Raw genomic sequence first — 15558 nt, forward strand, 5'->3', positions numbered from 1 at the left:
TCTTACTCCAAGTATTAAATTATTTTCAAACAAGGTTTGGGTAATATTTTTCAAAATGAGATGTGGATAGTTACATAAAGTTATAATTTGGGGTGCATTCTTTTCAAACTTCTACCTCTAATACAAAACTCCATACAATGCAAACAGCCTACAAGGGTTTGTCACTCAGAAGCATAAGTTTATATCAAGGTTGTCTTCTTTTCCCTTATTTAAAATAAGGATCTTAAACATTACATAAATAGGAGATATTTAATTAAAAACTTGAAGAAATGTGTTACTGTTAATTGAATTCTTGCTACAGTTACCTTTGCACACCAATGTTAATAAAACTCCAGTTCAAAGTGGATGAGTTTGGGGAATTGAGAGAGCTATTTATTTCCTTACCTGAGATGCCAAGATAATCTCAGGAAAATAAAGAGTCCAATTAGGAGAGCTCTCATTTGTAGCTATTGATCAAGTTTATGCAAACTGCTAGAATTTCTAAGCAAAACAAATAAGAGGTTCAAAGGCCATTAAACAAGGTCAAGTGAGTGAGAACGGGAAATACTTCTATGCATTTTGAAAGCCTTTCACCTGTGGAGTAGATAATGGACTTGCTCCTTTCTGGAGCTGGGTCGGCTCCCGCCCCTTGACTGCCTCGCCCTCCCTTCCCCCACCCTGAACCTCAGTGTTCGGCATCTCACGGCATTACCAAGCTATAAATTGCCTGAGAGCTTAGAGACAATCAGGTCACCACCGCTCTCACAAGGGAAAAGCTTCTTACTTCCGAGCAGAACGGCAGGGCTGGGAAGAGAGGAAGGAGGGAGGAAACCTACGCTTTAGTCGTCACTGCACTGCTGCTGGCAGGGGTGGAGAGAGATGGGGGAGGGGGCTGGCGCGCGCGCGCGCACACACACACACACACACACACACACATACACACACGCACGCACACAAAAAAGGGGTGGGGGAAAAGCGTGTCCAACACTGTCGCACTTGACCCAAGTCTCCAAACTTATTGGTCGCCGCAGTGGAAACTCCCAGTGCACTCTCCGCTGCTTGGCAGGCGCTGCTGCTGGGTGGAGTCGCGCTCCTCCGCCCCACCTATGGGACCGAGCTTCCCCTGCATCTCTGGTCCACCGCACCCTTCACAGGAAGTCTCCGAGCCTCTACCAGCGCTTAGATTATTCTAATTCCGCTCCTAGCCCCGAACCCTAGCAGAATAGTATTATTAACTTCCGACAGCCCAGAGGGCTACCTTCCTGTGGCTCAGTTTAGGACACTTGTGCGGAATCCTTCCATTGCTTCACCCAGTCCTGCTTTCACAACTCCTCCGGGTCAAGCCGCCAAAGACAAACTTCTGCCTCTCCCTTCCCGCTCCCACCTTTTCAAAAACCCACAACCTGGAAACCCACACACATCTAAACTCCTAGGGTGCTGTGGCAGTCTGGGCATGCTCAGTATCAGGGCAGATTTTGATTGAAAGTAAAAAAAAAAAAAAAAAAAAAAAAAAAAAAAAGCTTTGTATTATGCTGTCTCCTTATCCTGTGCATATGGCTTGCTGAACAGGTTGTGGGCATCCCTGAGCCTGCCCACAAGGTTTAGAAAATGCCCTTGTGTGTGTCTCCTTGGGATCTGTTCCCCTCTTAGTTCACCCCCCTCCCCCAACCCTCCTCAACCCCCCTCCTCGGTCCCAGTCCGCTGTGGGGATGGAGAGACACTAACAGAACTGGGATGGGCGATGCTGGCTGAGCGGATCCACCTATTATTAGTGCTCCCGGATTGGCTCCTTGGCGCAGCGTACCCGTGGTGGAACCAATCAGGATGTCGGGGCTGGGAGATGATGGGCGGCCGCCTCCTCACTGGAGGGATTCCTGGAGAAGCTGCAGTGTGGGGATGCTCTAGCTCGAGTACTGCCCCCAGTGTCTTTCCACCTCCTCCTTCTGCAGCGGCGGCGGCAGCAGCAGTTAGCAGCGGCAACTTGAGGCTGCACCCTGTGCAAGCCCCCAGGGTAGTGCTTAGCTGAGAAGGGGGCTCAGCGCCCCGAAGGGGTGTGTGTAGGGTGGGGGCGGCCAGCTGGGACCAGCTGGTGGCCCTGGAAATCCTCCCACACACCCACACCCACACACCCCTTTTGTGTTGCAGGCTGCCCCTCTGAGAGCCGAGGCAGCGAGAGTACGCTTGTGGCTGGCATCAGTCAGCGCAGAGAGAGCAGCGGGAACCGAGACCCGGCACCACCTCCTGGTCCTGCCCCCAGGTAAGGCAGTGCGACTGGCAGCGCAGCCACCTCGTTGCTGCCTATACGCTTGAATCACTCTGAAAGATTTTCTTCTTGGAGCAGTTGGGCTTTGGTGGTAGGAGACCTAGGGAGGGATCCCCGGGTGGCCTATTGTGAGAAATGTGAGACCACATGTGCATACCCTGGAACAGCACTTTGCATAGCGCTGGTGTGTTAGAGCCTGGAGTTGATGTGGGGCATCCCCCATCTTCTTGCTTCCTCTTTCCTTCTCTCATTCTCCCTCCTCCGTTCTCCATCCCCAATCTCAATCTTCTCTCCTTTTCTCTCCCTCACCCTTACCCTCCTCCCATCCCTAAGTACGCACTGGGTTTCTTTCTCCTCCTAGAGAGGATTGCCTTTCATAGAGCAAAGAGTCACAGTAAGGGAAAGAGAAATATTTCTTTTTGTTCAGGGGTAAAGGCTTAGAATGAAATCCGTGTGAAAATTGGAGTACAGAAAGCAATTAAACTGAATAAGGAATTAAACTGAATGAGAGTGTATACAAACCATCCAGCTCCTGCTGTCAGAGAGGAAGCATCAAGTTTGACTTGATCTCTTCCTTGCAAGAGGCTATGTCTCTCACTTCATCCCTTCAAATGGAACAAAAATAAACCGACAATTCAACCCACTTTCAACTGCTTAATTGCTGTTGCTTTTAAGTGCCAGCCTTCTGACTTTTTCCTGTTTCCATCTGTCCTGCGGGGCTGACAATTTGATATTGCATATCAGTGTTAATGTATGAACTTTAAGGGGTTCTTGAGTCTAAAAAACAATGAGAAAAAGATTACTTTCCTGAGGTTCTTTGATATGGCCATTCTGTCGGGAGGTGAAAAAAAATGTAAACTTTCAAAACATTTGTAAGTGACACTGGTATTATCAGGAGGTTTCAAATTCTACTTTGAGGAAACTAATCTTCCTGTTAGCTTTGTGTACATGTTGATATTCACTTATCGAATATTAACCCCTTTGTGAAATAAAGCAACTTTAACTTTTGCGTCAAAACTACATTTGTGTATGAATTTTCATTGTTTTTACCTTTATATTTACTTGCATTTTGTTGCTTAAATATCAAATCATGGCTTGCCTTATTTTCTTTAAATATGATAATATTTAATGGATGTAAAATGATGTTTATGCAATTTCAACACTCTCTGGAAGGCACATGGAGGCTCAGTTGATCAAGAATCCTCTTCTACTGGAACAAAGTTTGGAGAGTAATGGTAGGAAGATAGTCTCAAATTTTAAAAATCTTTAAGGGGAAAACATTTTGGGTCTTATATCTTGTTAAAAGAAAGAGAAAGACAACGGAACAGCAACATGTCCCTGGATGCCTGCATAACAGGTCAAGTAAATGGTACTTGTTGGACAGAGCTTTGACAACAGCTGAGCATCTCCAATTCCATCATCTCTGATATAAGCTTCCTTTTTCCAATTATTCATCAGAGACAGCTAAGTGATTACTGTCGGATGGGAGGAGGGGAAGGAGAAGTGTCTAGTTAGATGAAACAGGAAAGCATTCCAAGTGGGTCCTGTGTGAGCACACAGAAACTGGAGGATGTTAGGATCCAGATAAATCCTTTCCTTTGATTTATCAGGGAAAATACCCAGTCTTCCCCCTGCCCACCCTCCAGATGTCCACTTGGAATAAGAAAAGGGATTCTTCTTTTACTTTGCTTTTTTCCCCACGTTTATCTGTGTGCACCAGAAAGTGTTTTTCACCACGTTATCTTTAATGTGTAAGTTTATATGCAAACTTAGAGGACAGCTAGCTTAATGTGCCATCAATATATTTATGTTATATTTAAAACCATGTTACATTTGAGACAACTATGTCTTCTACTTAAATAGAATTACACACACACACGCACACTTTCTAGGACTCTGTAATTTAAAAGACTTCTTAAAAAATATAGTGTCTCTTTCATGAACTAATTTTTGGAGGTGCCACCTTTTGGTTACAAGGACAAAAGGACGATTAATTACCTCATGTGTATATACCACTGAATTAACAAGTTTAGACATGGAAAGATGTGTAAAAAGGAAACCAGCTGCTTTCCATGTGAGCAAATGAGATTGTTTACTTGTTTCTCCACTGTCTTAAGAAAATGTGTAAGTTTGGACTTGCTTTGTGACATTTATTTCCATGACTCTTTAGCAGTGTGATTTATAACAGTAACATGTAAAAAAGGTGTATATGAATATTTAGTTTTTCACATTCACATTTAGTTTTTCACTTCAAAAAAATTAAGTCTTTCTATGCTGGAAGGTTAAGCTATTTCCAATATATACTTGAGTGGACTGAGGAGAGAGATTAAATGATATAGGAAAATTTTACCCTGTCGCCCACAAAATATTTTTAGTGTCATGATTTCAAACAGTCCTCAAGATTTTCTCTTTTAAAGTAATGTTTTAGTAAGCTTTACTAATGTTTCAGAATAAATATGTTAATTATATTTTAAAGCATTTTTATCAGAAAGAATATTGCAGCTATCCAGGTGAAATCCTTAAATACTACTTTCAATAAACTTCTACATGATAAAGAGCTATTAAGGAATACTTCTGAATCTCACTTCATAATGAAGGATATTAGTTATTCTATCTGGTCAAATTATCAGATTGTTCTCATCAATAAATATGAAAATGGAAAACATGATACTGACATTATAATATTTGCATATTAAACTTGATGCTGAAAATAAAACTAGAAACTGGTAACTTATCTTAATTATATTTGCAAAATGAGCTATAAGATTAATAAATAAAATACAAAATGTGTTACAAATCTGAAAGTTAATTTCAGCTTCCCATTAGCCTAGTAAAAAATGGAAATAATATAAATTTATCTCTTTTGATGTCAATATATTAAACCAATTTAAAGTGAATTCTCAAAACAGGTTTTCAGACCTGTTTTAGAGTCATATAATCTTAAAGAATTCACATTTAACAGAGACATTTATATGAGCCCGAGGTACTTATAGGTCCTGTGATTTCCAGTTTATGCAACAGTCACAAAGATTTCTCATTAATTCCAAAATTGAAACATGATATTTATTTTCCTAGTAGTAATGATTAAATGATTTGAGAGGGTGGAATAGCAAGAGTAAAACAATTAGATTATATAATGGAGAATTTTGGTCCAATATTATAGAAAACCCAGAGCAAAGTTAGACTTTCTTCCATTAATGTAGTTGTGGGTCTTGTAAACATTTCACTAAAAGATAATGGTTTTTAATTAAATATCTGATCCAGTTGTGATTTTTGAAAATTTTTAATGATTTACTGGACAAAAATGTGTCTGTACTGAAAATTTAGTATGTAGGAGATGCTTTCTAGCTGAATTTATTTTCATTAAATTTGACCAAAGTCATTTAAACAGGGACAAAGTTTATGACATTTTAAATAAATAATTTCAATTTGGATTTAAGGATATGTACACATATGTATGTATATATTTAATGTGTTTAATGTATATATTCTAAAATTATGTAACTTTAAAAAAGGGATTAAGTGTTAATATACAGTAGGACATGATTGACTGAGACTAGTGGATACTGGTATAAAAACTACTAGTTAAAGAAAAGATGTCAATGTTTTGGAAATGCCTTTAATAGCTCTTTGGTAGAAAAGCTAATAATACCCAGAGACATGATCCATGAGTACCTAGATCATTGTTTTTAGAGAAACCTCTTGTTTTACAAAGAACCAATTTTTTAATGTGTTATGTTTGAAAAAACTCAAGATGTCCCTCCTATATACAACTAGCAAATATGTTGAAGTTATATTTTTACATAATTTGGATATGACATGGGATGAAATCTCTTTCTAAGACTTTGGCTTGTCTTTCTTTCAACATAGACGTTACTTAAGGTAAACTTGTTCATCTTTTGTGTAATTGATATTATCATCATTACCTTTTTGGATGAATTGATATCTTTAATTCTTCAAGAAATGATCAGGAACTTTTATAGAATTTTTGTAAATTTGATTCAAACCTCTTCAGTAAGTATGTCCATTTTCTTAAGAAGGAATTGAATTTTTCCAAACTGAAGAAAACAGCAGTTTTTCCTTCAGGTTCTCCTAGAATTCTTGAGGATCTACTTTTATATTGACTATAAGATAAACTATTATAGCAGCCCATATGAATGTCACTGTACTTTTATGTATTAGCAATAGGAAAATAAACTTATTTTAAATTATATTGCAAATTTATAAGTACCTGCTACAAGTAAGAAAGTTCTTTCTTTCCTATTTATACGAATAAAACTGTAATCTTTGCTATTTTATTAAAAAATAAAAACTTTCCCTTTAAAGTGTACAATCAAATATATTTCTCTGTTGTAGAAATAGTAGGTGCTAGAAAAGCTATTTCCATAGTTTTATTCTTTTTCACATTTATTTATTTGGTTATTTTTGTGGTGCTGGGCATTGAACCCAGGGCCTTATATGTTAGGCAAGCTCTCTACCAACTGAGCTATATTCCCAAGCCCTTCCATAGTTTTAAATTCATCTTTTAAAGTGTGCAATAAAATATATTGCTATGTTGTAAAAACTATAGGCACAAGAAAAGCCATTTCTAAAGTTTTAAATATAATCTTAAGGTCCTATTGCAAAGAATCTCTTTTTAAAATGACATCCAGTTTTTTAAAAACAATAGTAAAGAGATTCTGAAAGAAATTAAAGCCTAATTTAACATAAAAGCATAATGTTTGTAATAGGGTTAGAAATGAATTTTTCTGCCATGTCTTTGAAAATAAAAAGAAATTCTATAGAATTATTTCTCTAATTTCTATAATTTTTATATTTATTCTAACATCAAGTTCTAATTGTTAAGAACTAGTTCTAATTCTCTATGAGTTTATTTTGTCTCTCCAAATACACTCAATGCTAAGAAGAGATGTTGGTGAAATAGTTTCTGCTATTTAATAGTAATATAAATGATAGAAGTCTAAGTTCATCTTTTGGGGTTATTGCTATTGTGGAAAAACAAAACATTCTGGTCAGTTCTATAAATGTCTCACATATAACATAGCTAGTACATTAATTATATATGTTGGGAGGCATTTTCTTAAAGAGGACCTCTGAAAAAGCATAAAGCTGATGAAGATATATAAATGCCTTCTATTTCTTAGCTGTTTATACAGAATGAGAGCTGGAGAATTCCCACATAGAATGAGAATGGTCTTTAAGCTAGTATATAAACCTGGTGTAATTATTTAGTCTTGTTGGGCAACATTTCTTCCCATGTACTGGATTACAAACATGTAATAGCACCCACAAATACTATGCAGTGGACATTGCAATGTCTCAGTCAGAAATCAAATTTGGGTATGGTGCTGAAACTTGGTCTTACCTTGTCACAGCCAACTGTTGCTCTGTTTGTGAAATGTGGATTAGTTAATGATAGTGAAATGGCTAGAATTTGTGTAATTATATTTTTTGCCTAAAGATATCATATCAGGAAAAATAGTTAAGTATTCTCTGTGAGAGATAAACATTTTTTCCTTTCTAAATAATTCAACTACTTAAGGATAAAATGCACATATGCACTCAAACACAAATATGATTAAAGAATTTTAAATGTAAAACATTCTTACCCTGCAATTGCTTAGATGACTGTCTCTTGTCCTCCTTTCTTGCTCTCCCTGATCAAAGTCATCAAGGGAAGAGCAGGCTAACCAACCTCAAAGCTCTGGTGAAAGTCCTGTAGTGTGGACTCCAGTGTACAGCCTCTAGTTTTGCCTGAGATTCAGTTCCTTTCTGGGCCAACCTCCTTGCCTGTCATTCCTGGATAGGAAGCAGGTAATTGGATTTACTAATTGCTACTTTGAGATTCCTTGGCATATTTTATATCAACATGAAGGCAAAAGCATATGAAAATACTCATTCACGACATAAACAGCTGTACCAAACTTATATTAGCACTTTTCACATGCAGTGTCACATACGTACATTTTAGGGTCATTGATAAAATAGCTTTTCTTTCATGGAATGTCCTGTGATTACTCACAAGTGATAAAAGATGAAACTGTTAACCATGAGTCAGTGTGGTATTTTTTATTAAAATCAGAGGACAAAATGGGAATAATAGTAAGAAGGAGTTTCAAAATCATGCTTCCAGAATCCATAATCCATCTGTGTCTTGTGATAAAGATCCTTACACACACACACACACACACACACACACACACACACACACACACACACTTCATCCTCATGGTCACGGATAATAATTAGTTTGTTTCTCTACAGAATCTCTGTTATGTTATGGTGAAACATCACACACAGGGTTGCTTTTAGGATAGATTATTAATAAAGTATTTTCAGACATAATTGTATGTGAGATTTACTGCACCTCTAACAACTATCTCGCATACACTAGCAGGTTTCAATCACTAAGATGTCAATTTAGAGTTATTTTCTCTCTCCTTGAGAAGGAGAAAGATCCAACTGAGTGTCATTTCCCCTGATAATGTACTTGTCTCCAATGGTCTACGCAACACAAATAGTAAATAAATCTTTGTTTACCACCTGTGAAATATGGGGAGTGTTTATTTGCTTATTTTTGAGGAAAAAAAAGTCTAGAAATGCTCATTAGATGAAAGACTTCATGGCCTTTAAGGCAAGGACCCGTGAGATAATGACATGACTGGACTCCTCTAGCATTCAGGTTTTAAGTTAGCAAGGTTGTTGGAAAGAAAAGTTGACACAATTTCTCAGGCAAAAGACAAGGTAGCAGAGCACTGAAATTTGTTTTTGACTTGGAATACCTGCCAGATCCTAGCTTACATGGCTGGCCTTCTGCCTAATCCCTAGCATTTCATCAGATCTGAAGAATTAATGAAGTGAAGCTTTGGCCCATTAGACCATATTTCTAGAGCATCAGGACCTCTTCTATAAATAGAATAACATTCTATTTTAACCAATGTCCAGAATTCAAGGCTTTATACAGATTTTTAAATATACATATATAAACAGGACCCATGTGGGGCCAAAAATGCTTGGGATTCAACTGTCTGTATACAGGAAATTCTTATGTTAAAAGCTAAGTTAATAACATGACATTACAAGAAATGTATCTAATTTTGGTGGTTTTGTTAAATTTAAAAAGCTGAGCAGTCACACCTTGAGCTACATCTCAGCCTAATAATTCAAGAAGGTGAGATTTTAAAAGGAAGCCAACATACCCTTAAACCAAGAGTGCCTGCTTTTAATTCCTTTTTCTTTTAAAAAGCACTTGCTATGCCAGTTTCCAGTGACTTTTTTCCAGGGGAATAGGTACTTTCTGAACGACTTCTAGACAACATAAAGATGAATATTGATGATCCAAGAGTGCAGGCTCCTTCAGGAAAAGTGGAGGAGACAAGTTGTTAGGCTTTTGAGAATCTGTTTCATCATTTATATATTGAACACATAGCAACAGTTTTATTTCTCTTGATTTCTGAACTGTTAGACATGTACTTAGGCATTGAAGCATTTTACTACTTGCTGTCTGAGTAGAAGAGATTTGTTCAGCTCTCCAGCTATGAAAATAAGATAGTAATTTCCTTTCTTCCCATTTATTGTCTTCCTTTCCCATCACATCCCTTCCTAGTTCTCCTGTTATTTCCTTTTTGCATTTCATTCTTCTTCTTTTTCTTTTATCCTAGTGAATTTTCTTCCTGTACTTCCTCACTAAATGGAGGCTTGGTAGTCTTGGCTCCATAAAGGTCTACCAGTTGGATTCAGTTTTTTTTTTCTTTCTTTTTTTTTTTTTTTTTTTTTTTGTTAATAACCATGAAATTTAATTCTTAATTTGTATACAATTTAGGTTAGCTTCAGAAAACATATGTACAGATAAATAAAAGAGCAGCTTCTTAATTGGTTCATGTAATTGACACACTTGAATGGAATGTTCCCTGACTCGAATGTTTTCAAGATCTTGCACATAAAGGCCTCTTGCTGATAGTTTCTAGACCCAATCAGTGCACAGAAACAGAATAATCATGTTTTAAATTCAAGAAATTAGTATGCACTATTTGTCGCTCTTTTTTTTCTATCTTGTTTTTGCAATGGTATGAGTAATAGTTTTCATAGTAGGTGTATAGCACTGTATTTTTGTACAAATTTATGTAGCCTTATTTGATCTTGAGAATAGATTCTCCCCTTTACAAATGCAATAAGGAAGACTCAGACGTTAAGTTAGCTGCCTAAACTTACACCCCTTAGAAAGCCTTTTTTTTGGCTTGTTGAAATATACTGTCTTAGCACTTCATAAATAAAAAAGTATGTATTGTAATTATTTTAAAAATGAGAACTAGTTAACTCTTGCTTATCCAAAACAAAAACTATCATCATTGAATATTGGATACACAATCCTTACTTACCTTATTAAAATATAAGAAAATTTTAATATGCTGTTATTTCTTATGTAACTCTTTTGAAATAGATTGTTTGTATTTAAAAATTATTCAAAGGACCCTCTCCTTAGCTATATGAAATTTCACTAAGCCTAAGTCACTAACTCAGTTGGCTTTTAGTCATTGCTATATCACTGTGATGTTAGGTAAGTCATTGTTTTCATATTTCTAAACTACATAGGTCTAAGCTATCTGCTAGGGTGCCAAAGAAATGTGACTTAAATAAATGTTGTAGTTTTCCCACTATCCAATCCCATCTGTCATTATTCTTCTCATTGGTACTCACAAATACAACTTCTCACTGGTCCTTCACCTAACATTAATGGAAGTTATCTAGTCTGTTGATTCTTTTTTCCTTTTCTATTCCATGGGAGAGACAGTTAAACATTCTACTCTAAGGAAACATATACAGACCCTAACTATAATTCAACCTAAATATGAAGTCCATCAGTTGGCAATCTGTCTTAAGAATCAAATGCATTAGGGGGGAATGGATAATAACCATATGGAGTGCCATGGACAATGGTTAATATCATTGACTTTGTAGTTGATCTTGTATAAGGAAACAAGTATTTAATTAGGAAAGGGCTATAGAAAGAATGAAAGATTATTTGGAGCGTAGGCTAGGAATTTACAAGGACCTTTGGATGAAGACAAGGTAATCATATTCTTCTTTTTTCCTACATATGAAGCACTCTTCTCTGTGCTTTTGATTCTCCATCCCATTCAAAATTATTGCTAATACTAACATCTTAATGAATGTTAACAAACTTATCCAGAGTCTCAGTAGTAAGAGGTGTAAACACACCCAAGTCATCTATTTACAGAGGCAATACTCAATGATAAGCAAGCATATTGTCATTCAACACATAAATGACAGAAGAGGAAGGATAGATGGTGGCCCTTAGAGGTGAAAAAAAAAAGAGAGAGAGAGATTGAAGAGTAATAGGTTAATTAATCCATTTCATAGTTGGGGCCAATGTCATCACCATGGCAATATGATAAAAGCATAAAACATGGAGTCTTGCTGACCTGTAGTGATAAATTTCAATAAGATATTTCACAACTAAAAGTTTTGTTTATTCAGGAATAGATATATAAGAATACCCATTGTCTGGTACTCAGTTAATACACAGCAGATCTGACCATCCTTGCCTACCTACCTATATAAACAGAATTAATTTTTACAAATATACATTGCCTTTTTGTTAAAATCCAAATTGAAAAGAAAATATTTTAGAATAATGTATTTCAATAAGTACAACCATGTACCTATTATATGCCAGACACTGTTTGGATGCTGAGGATACAGAAGTAAACATAACAAAATTCTCTACTTTTATAGAGCTCCATTCTAGGGGAAAGGACAGACGTAGAAGTTTCAAATAGTAATAACTAAAATAAAATCATAAAATACCCTAATAAATAAAACAAAGCAATATTAGGTAATTTAGTTAACCAAAAATACAACTATCGAGACTTAACAGGGACAGGGGGCCTGCCCCATAATCATCAGAGAAGGCACTGTTCTCAAAGGGAAGAGTACAGAAGGTCTGCAGTGGGAACTGCTTGATCTACTTAAGTATTAAGACTGGTTTCATAAGTTCTACTCTGCCTTAGTATTTTAATTTAAAACAGTACAGATATTATGAAAGAAAATTTCAAAGTATAGTCACATGTAACCTCACCATCCTCTAAAAATATGTTTATTTCTGCATAATATTTTTTCAGTCCGTTTTTATATACACACACATATACACACACACACATACACACACACGTTTTTATAGTTCTAAACATGCATCATGTATTATTTCTATCATGTATCCTATTTCTATCTTGACTTTTAAATGCATTCTCAGGTGTGTTATAGGTATGTATTTTCATTCTCTATTTTTATCTTTAGAAGAGGAACAGCTTTTCTTTTATGGTAGATACTCTCTAGATACTTTCTACATATCTTTTGTTAAATCTTAATAACATTTCTCCTTTTTTCCTTATTTCTAAGGGAATTAAATTCATGGTTTAACCCCAATTTTATTATTTCTATGAATTTAAGGTGAACATCTTGGTTTTTTATCACAGTAATGACTTTTTTTCAATGTAATTTCCTTTCATGTATAGTTTTCATTATATCCTACAGAACTCTAATTTAGATTTTCAAACAAAAGTAAATAAACATGAAGAACATAATAAAACAAATCATTTTGTGTCGATTATCATTTAGACAACACAGGTCTTGAAGCATTAACCGGAAATTATTTTTCTTCTATCTAGTTTCATATCCTGGTTTCAAGAACTTAATAACCTAAGCCTACCTGGGTCACTCTGATAGTAAACCAGGTGCTTACAAAGGCATATAACCTTGTGTGAGACCTCAGTACTACTCAATCTGCTACAGCAATAATGAAGTAATAATTAAAGTGTCAATCTTAAGTGGACTCTTTTCCTCTTAAGGGTCTCAATAAACATGATAATGACATGTTTTTAAAATGGGGTCTTCTTTGCTAAACTACTCTGATTCATGATAGCTCTCTCTCTCTCTCTCTCTCTCTCTTTCTATATATATATATATATATACACATACTATATGTATGTAGCTATATATAAATATATATATTGATAGCTATATATATTCATATTCCTTATCCATAGAACCAAGATTGTTTGTATCCTAAATATTTTATGTTATAGTAATCTATGCATATAAATATATGAATATATACTATATTTTGATTTTTTAGTGTATCTGGTCCCTCCAGTAAATGTAAGTTTTTTAGAATTTTGCAATGATATTTTTATCATCTCTGACTCTCTGGTCTCTAGCAGACAATAAGAAGAAAACCTTTTATGGAAAATGTATTTAATGAATGAATACACTAGCTTGATATTTATTAAGATTTTTGACATCCAAACTCAGTACATAGTTAAACACACATACAAAAAATATGAACAACAAACAGTTTTTGAAATAACACAGGTTATACAGTGTACTACAGTGTACATTCTGATACTTCCCTCTTTTTTTTTCTATTTCATTTAAAAAATCCTGGTCATAACCAACTAAGATGATGTTAAAACTTATCAGTGGATAACAACCTATAGTTTTAAAAATACTTCCTTAAGTGAATTATCAGTTTTCAAAGAATTGTAATGAATTTCAGATATAATTAACATATAAAAGTATAATTTAATAGATATATAGCAACTTGCAGTGACTTATTTTTAAATATGCTACTATCATACCATAAATGCATGAAGTGTATTAGATTTCCCTCACCAAATTATAATATTCTTGCTATATTCACATATCATCAATTTTATGTGAATAATACTGCTGTTTGTTTCTAAAGTCCTCAATATATCTGGCACCAAGGGTATTATTGGCCACCAGCAGAGGAATGTGGGTCTTCTACCTTCTGAGGAATTAAGCTAATATCTTTTAAGCTTTCTTCATATTGAAACAGGGCCAATACATTGTACTCCTTATTTCAATTATAGATATACTTTCTTGTACAGTAGAGAAAGATACACAAACATAGTAGATTATTTTCATCTATGAAATAGTGAAGAGTGAGCATAAATATTTAGAAATTTGCATTAAATAAAAGTTAAAATACAAATGGAAATGACTAACATGATCTACAAGGCCCATTAGGATTTACTGTACTTGACAAGTCACATTATTTATCATCCCCAAATTCTTCCCTCCTGTCCCTTCTCCATGACCAATTTCTACCCCAACCATGTCCATTTTATATAGTTTCTGTCATTCATAATTCAGTTTATATTTCTGCTACTCAAGGAAATTTCCCTAACCTACCTCCTTAGTCCAATGATTACATAGTATTCTTGAATATTTCTGGTATTACATTTGTCATTTTATAGGGTTATCAATTTGTGTGGTCACCAACCTGTTGGCTATGAGCTCATTAGGTTCAAAAGTCTGTTGTATTCTTCTTTGTATTCCCATCAGTCAAAGAGAGCTTGGCACCTAATACACACTATAAAACTTTGTTAGAAAGAGAATGAGTATGCTTAATCTTGGGGGGCAGGGTGCATGGGGAGCTTCCAAACTAAGCACAAAAATCAAGCAATTTCTAACTTTGTTTGCAAAGTAATGTGATCCTATCATCAATCAGTCTTTGATGCTACATGAAGTCTGGAACCCCAGAAAATGCCAAGTAGCTTTAACTTGGCGATTTCCTGCAAAAGAAGAGAAGAGCAGAGCAGTGGAGGGAAGAGCAGGGAAGAGGAGGGCAGGGAAAGGAAGTCCATAAAAAGAGAGGAGACTTACTAAGGAAGTAGATCCCTGTTAAGAGAGTTGACCTTGTTTTCTCTAGTAGTTGCAAAGTTTCTGGTCTAATTCCTAAGTCTTTGATCCACTACGAGTTGACTTTTGTGTAGGGTGAGAATTTCACTTTTCTAGATATTGATATCCAGTTTTGTCAGCACCAGTTGCTAAAAGACTGTCTTTTCTCTAATATATGTTTTGGCACTTTTGTCAAGCATCAGGTAACTGTACCTGTGTGGACTTTTCTTTCTGTCTTCTATTCTCTTGGCCTTCATATCTGTGTTTATGCTAAAACCATGCTGGTTTTGTTACTATGGCTCTGTAGTATAATTTGAGATCAGGTATTGTGATACCCAGCATTACTCTTATTGCTCTAAGAAGGAAGAAAGAAATAGAAAAAAATAAAGAGAGAGAGAGAGAGAGAGAGAGAGAGAGAGAGAGAGAGAGAGAGAGAGAAGAGGAGAGGAGAGGAAAGGAAGGAAGGAAGGAAGGAAGGAAGGAAGGAAGGAAGGAAGGAAGGAAGGAAGGAAGGAAGGAAGGAAGGAAGGAAGGAAGGAGAAATGGGAAGGAGAGGAGAGTAAAGACAATGAGCTACCTTGAAAAAGCTTATT

At 35.7% G+C, this 15558-nt stretch overlaps 1 long non-coding RNA gene across 3 annotated transcripts in view; it reads left to right on the plus strand.

Moving 5' to 3' along the window:
• The first annotated feature begins 1851 nt into the window (after nucleotides 1-1851).
• LOC306661883 overlaps nucleotides 1852-15558 on the plus strand; it is a 192893-nt gene continuing 179186 nt past the window's right edge. For 2 of the 3 annotated variants that reach the window (XR_013764001.1, XR_013764002.1), the window contains exon 1: nucleotides 1861-2236. This is a non-coding gene — a long non-coding RNA (uncharacterized lncRNA). Of the gene's footprint in view, nucleotides 2237-15558 lie in introns of all 3 variants that reach the window. The other variant, XR_013764000.1, reaches the window with a different exon arrangement.

Source organism: Sciurus vulgaris (assembly GCF_902686455.1).
Source record: "Sciurus vulgaris genome assembly, chromosome: 5".
NCBI lineage: Eukaryota > Metazoa > Chordata > Mammalia > Rodentia > Sciuridae > Sciurus > Sciurus vulgaris.